This window comes from Solanum stenotomum, chromosome 1, assembly GCF_019186545.1.
Source record: "Solanum stenotomum isolate F172 chromosome 1, ASM1918654v1, whole genome shotgun sequence".
Taxonomy (NCBI): Eukaryota; Viridiplantae; Streptophyta; class Magnoliopsida; order Solanales; family Solanaceae; genus Solanum; species Solanum stenotomum.
Genome location: NC_064282.1, coordinates 87,933,157 through 87,938,761, shown reverse-complemented (window position 1 = coordinate 87,938,761; position 5,605 = coordinate 87,933,157). Strand labels below are relative to the sequence as shown.

General features: G+C 34.8%; 1 pseudogene; it reads left to right on the top strand.

Annotated features, from left to right (window-relative positions):
• The first annotated feature begins 3,710 nt into the window (after positions 1-3,710).
• Positions 3,711-4,746, top strand: LOC125864258 (F-box protein DOR-like; annotated as a pseudogene).
• The last annotated feature ends 859 nt before the right edge of the window (positions 4,747-5,605 follow it).

The window sequence follows — 5,605 nt, the reverse complement described above, 5'->3', positions numbered from 1 at the left end:
GCCATTGGTTTACTGGGTGTTTTGTTTTAAATTACAAAGGGAGTATCGTTTTGAATTCAGATGCATACGAGGAACTCTATTGCAAGTGACCATATTCTTAATAGAAGGAGAATTTTTGTCCGTTTGATCTCATAGGGTTGTTATCCAAATCAAAGAAAAGAAAAAAACTAGTTAAACTTGGAGCTCAATGTATACGATAATCTGACCTTGACTGCACAAATGTTTGTACAGAGGTATTTGACATTACATAAAAAAATTCACAATATATATTTAGAATGTAATCTCTTATCTGTCTTGTCATAGCATTACTACATGAATGAACTTGCGTGAACAAAATCTTTTCGTAAAATAAAACAGTTCTTGAAAGGTTATCAACAAGATAATTGACATACAAGCACTCATATAATACCTTCCAGTTTGAACAAAATTACCCAAAGGGAACAAGACTTTCAACATAACTATAAATGCCTTTGATGTCGTTTTTCTTAGGAGGCCCCTTGATTTTTGATTCTCTCCAACTCTTTCTTGTGAAATCATAACACAAACAACATAAATCACCTGAGTTCACGACGAATACAATCTCCCCATCGAAGAATGATGCAAATCTAGGCTCTGTAGTGTTCCATATTGAGGGAACCCCAATAATATGTCTCTCCCATTCTCTTTTTGGAGTCTTCTCTAAAATCCATAAGTCAAAGTATCTCCTTACCCATTGTCTGTAATCTATGACCCCTAATTTACCCNTTTATAAATCTAATTATTCTAAATTGTTTGAAAATTAAGAAGCTCAGAAGTTTAATTATTATCGGGGAAGGTCGAAATTGGGTGTCAACAAGTACACAAACTCAATTGCATCCCACAATGCAATATTTTTTATTTTTTCAGATTTAACATCAAATGCAACTATAGATATATAATCTGCCATAGCAAATTGATAGATGACTCCATTAGTGCAAACACTGGGCATACTATACGGAATACAAGGGAAAATGTTCTGAGTGTCTCTCCATGATATGTCTATGCCTAAAGTGAAAACCCAGTACTTTGTGAGCCTTTCTCGAGGATGATATGCTGTCCGGAGAACTTTGTACTTGTTTTCTTCCAGCTCAAAATCTAATGAAAATGTATTCCAGCATTTACCTTCATAAGAGCTGGGCAGAAGTCTTACTTCTTTTGTGCTGGGATTGAAAATTGCAGCAGGTTGCATACATGATGATTCCCAAGCACAAAATAAACTATTAACACAATTCATACGAGAATATGCAGGGTTGCCATTGTGAAAATCATATTCAGAAACCAGAGAATTTGTGGTATCACACTTGAAACACATTAAGAACTTATCCACTTCGGAATTTATCCATGGAGTGAGGGTAGAATTTCTGAGTTCCTCGATTTTACATATCCATCATTTTTGAATTGATCTTATACTTCAGGAATGAGCAATTAATTAATGCCATCTGTTCGATATTTGTCTTGCAGACCTGTTATTAAAGACTTTGATTCAAGAGCAGAAAAGTAATTTTTTTCTTGGAATTTCTGTTGATCTAATATAACCAATTAGTGCTCCACTAAACTACTCTTATTGGTTCAAGTAAATATTCACTGATCCGAAGAAAGTACACAGGATGGGGCAAATAGAATCCGCCCAACAATCAAACACCAACACTCATTCTCAGTCGAATGCAGCTTCAGTGACTCCAAATGATGAAAGTAAACTTAAAGTTACATTGATTCAGAAAGAGACTCACAGATTTTTTATGCAGCTTCACTGCTAGTTAGCTCTCATAAACTTGAGTCGAGAGGAAATTCGGATCTTGTCCTACTTCCAGTCTAACCTACAGCAATGTGTAGCTAATCTGTGATCATTGGTTGGTTATCCACAAGATCCATGATGGTTCACTTGTAGGAGCACGGCACATGATGTGTGTTAGGAAAATGTCATGAAATCAAACCTCGTTCTGACAAAAGACTGGTATATAAGTAAAGGTAAAGAGGTAGATTCATTATCCACCGAGGAGTTCAAAACTTGCATCAACTGGCTCTTAAAAATTTCTTGGTTATTAGAAAGAGCCTGACAGATTTTTTGGTTCTAATCCCTGAATGTGACGTAGAGAATGTTGGTTAGTTCTTAATTTTCAAAATTATTTATTGTTCTGTTTTAAAGCTACAACAATGCTTCTTCACAGTTCTGTTGGCCTCATTTACTTTTGGTTTTGGAGTCGGTGAAACCAATTTTCTTGCTACATCAGTTAAAGTTCCTACAAGTTAGTTCACCCATGCAATAGTAATTTTAATGGAAATCTGCATTGTAGCTTCAGCAAACAAAAGTTTAAGTGCAATCGATAAACCTGAGTGGGATTCTTCACTTCAAAGATTTACAATATATTTGGATGAATTCGCGTGAACAAAATCTTAACATAAAATAAAACAGTTCCTGAAAGGATATCAAGTGAAAGGACATACAAGAACTCATGATGTGTTCCCGTTTGAACAAAATTACCCTAACGGAACGAGAGTTTCGACATAACTATAAATGCCTCTGATGTAGTTTTCCTTAGGAAGTCCCATGATTTTTAATTCCCTCCAACTCTTTCTTGTGACATCATAACACAAACAAGCACCAAATTTTAAGATGACGATGAATACAATCTCCCCATCATGGGCCATGAAGGATGATACAAATCTAGGATTTAAAGCATTCCATATTGAGGGAACGCCAATGATATGTCTCTCCCATTTTCTTTGTGGAGTCTGCTCTAAAATTCACAAGTCAAAGTATCCACTTACCCATTTTCTGTAATCTATGACCTCTAATTTACCATTCACCTCTATCAACTCGTAATAGTACACTTGACTCATCATTCCACAATGCAATAGTTTCAGATTTTTCAGTTTTAACATCAATTGCAGCTATAGCATCACCATAAATAAACTGATAGATAACTCCACTAATGCAAACACTAGCTTAAAATACAGAATAGGAAAGGAAATGCTTTTAGTCTCTCTCCAAGATTTGTCTATTCCTAAAGTTAAAACCCATTGTCTTTGTTTGTTCCGTTCATGATATGATGTCAAAAAAACTTTGAACTTCTTTTCTTCCAACTCAAATCCTAATGAATAGTTACCAGGAAAAACAGATTCATCTATGTTGGGAAGAAATCTTAATTCTCTTGTACTCGGATTGAAAATTGCAGCAGATCGTGTAGTGAATGGGTCCCAAACACAAAATAAACCATTAACGCAATTCAATGGACAATATGAAAGGCCAGGGAGGTAGAGGTCAATAAAGATTTGACTGGAAGCCATGAGAATATTTCAAACATAATTTCATCTGGAATTGATAAATTCATGTTCTTCTGATTCGTAGTTGGATTTTTTTTTTGTTTAAGGTCTAAAACCTTCCATGGAGCGTATATTTATCGGTTGATTTGTATGAGGTTTAATGACTTTAGGATTCTATTTTTGCCTCTACAAAAAATATATATAAAAAAAATAGTGCACTTTTCTATCAGAATTAGGAGAAAAGGGGGAAAATTAGTAATACATCGTTCTATGGGACCTATTTTTAGAAAATAACGGACACAGAAAAATAAAAGTCCTAAACTCATTAAAAAAAGGCGTCCAACTTGACAAATCAACTCATAAATATATGCTCCATAAGAGAAGGGTTTTAGACCTTAAAAAAAAATGTCCAACTTGTGTACAAGAAGATGAATCCATCAATTCCTGAAGAAATAGTCATTCAAATATTCACATGGCTTCCTGTCAAATCACTAATGTGTTTCAAGTGCGTTACTAAATTCTTTAATTCTCTTGTTTTTGAATCATATTTTACGGATATCCATACATCTCAATCTATGATCCGTCAGAGTGGAACAAAATACTTATTGGACAGAAGGGAATTTTATGAATTTGGAGATGGAAAAATCTCTGCTTCCAGCCTTTGGAGTTTTGATGAATTCCCCTTCTATATCCCTGTAGGTTCTGATGTCAGTTGCGTTAACGGTTTATTTTGCATTCAGAAACCTGCTGCAATTTTAAACCCAAGTACAGGAGAAGTAAGATATCTTCCCAAACTAAATGATGATCAGTCTCTCCTTTACTATTGGTTAGGTTTTGAGCTAGAAGAAAACAAGTATAAAGTTCTTTTGACACTAGATGGTAGCGGATTGTACATAAAACAGTGTGTTTTCACATTAGGCATAGACAAATCATGGAGAAAGACTCAAAGGATTCCCAGATCTGTTATGTACAAGCCCAGGGTTTTGCATCAATGGAGTTATCTATAGGTTTGTTTACCATGGAGAAACACTTGCTATAGATGCATTTGATCTTAAAACTGAAAGTTTCAAACTTATTGTATTGAAGAATTCATCTAAGTGGTGGTATTACGAGTTGATAGAGGTGAAGGGTAAGCTAGCAATCATTAATTGTCCAAAATGGTCATGTGAATATTTGCACTTGCAGGTTTTAGGACAAATTCAGAAAGAAGAAGAATGGGAGAGTCATATCATTCACTTTCCTTCAATGTGGAAGCACATACCATCAAAAACCATACCCCATGTCATATTATCATGCACGTTTTGTGATGGACATATTTTATTCATCCTCAACCTAGAGTCAGGTGCTTTATGCTCGTGTTATGATATCGCAAGACAGAGTTGGAGAAATTTAGAAATAAAGGGGCTTCCTACGAACCACTGCATCAGAGGCATTTATAGTTACATAGAAAGACTAGTTATGTAGAAATTAAGTCTCTTTCTATTTTAGAACATTTTGCAGTTCGTATGTTATTTTTATTGCATCTGGATATTAAGCATCATTTAATGTCAAATTAGTATCTAAATAAAAGTATATGCCAATACAAATTTATTTACCAAGGATGATTTTATTGTTATGTTTTATTCATGTCAACCCCCAGCCCTCCAAGTTAGACCTGGGGATTTTAAAGCAGAAACATATCATTCATTTTCGATCCTTCAATGTGGAATGACGTAATGTCTGAGGACCTATGTCTTGATTGCACCTCATTAGTTGCAACTTACTCATTATTGCAAGTACCTGAAGCATTCGCAATTGTTTGCTGATATCTTTCTAGGTTTAGGACATAGAGTTAACTCTCGATCATCTGAAACCTCTAAAACACATCTATTTCCAGCAGCTTTTTGATGACCAATATTACCAGTACAAACATCTATTTAGTGGCAGCAACCAATTGTCATCTAATGCAGTAGCATTACTTTGATCGACACCTACAACTCTTCTTGTTTCATTTAATATTTCCCTCGCATCACCTTGATATTTTTCAATATCGCTAGTACCTTTCAAAGCAGCTTTACTGGTATCATCAATTTGTTTGTTATTTAAGATCAAACGGCAACTAAAGAGGTTTGTTAGTTCCGCCCTACTAAAGAGATTTCAATGTAGATAGGAAGAATTGAAATCACTAGTACCTTTAATGTAGATAGGAAGAATTCACCTAGTTTTTCTTTTGTCTCTATTAGAATTTGAACTTGAGACCTCATGATTCTTGTGTCTCTTCATTGATCACTAGGCCACATCATTGACGTGAGGTACATTTCCGGTGCATATTGAACCTGAAATA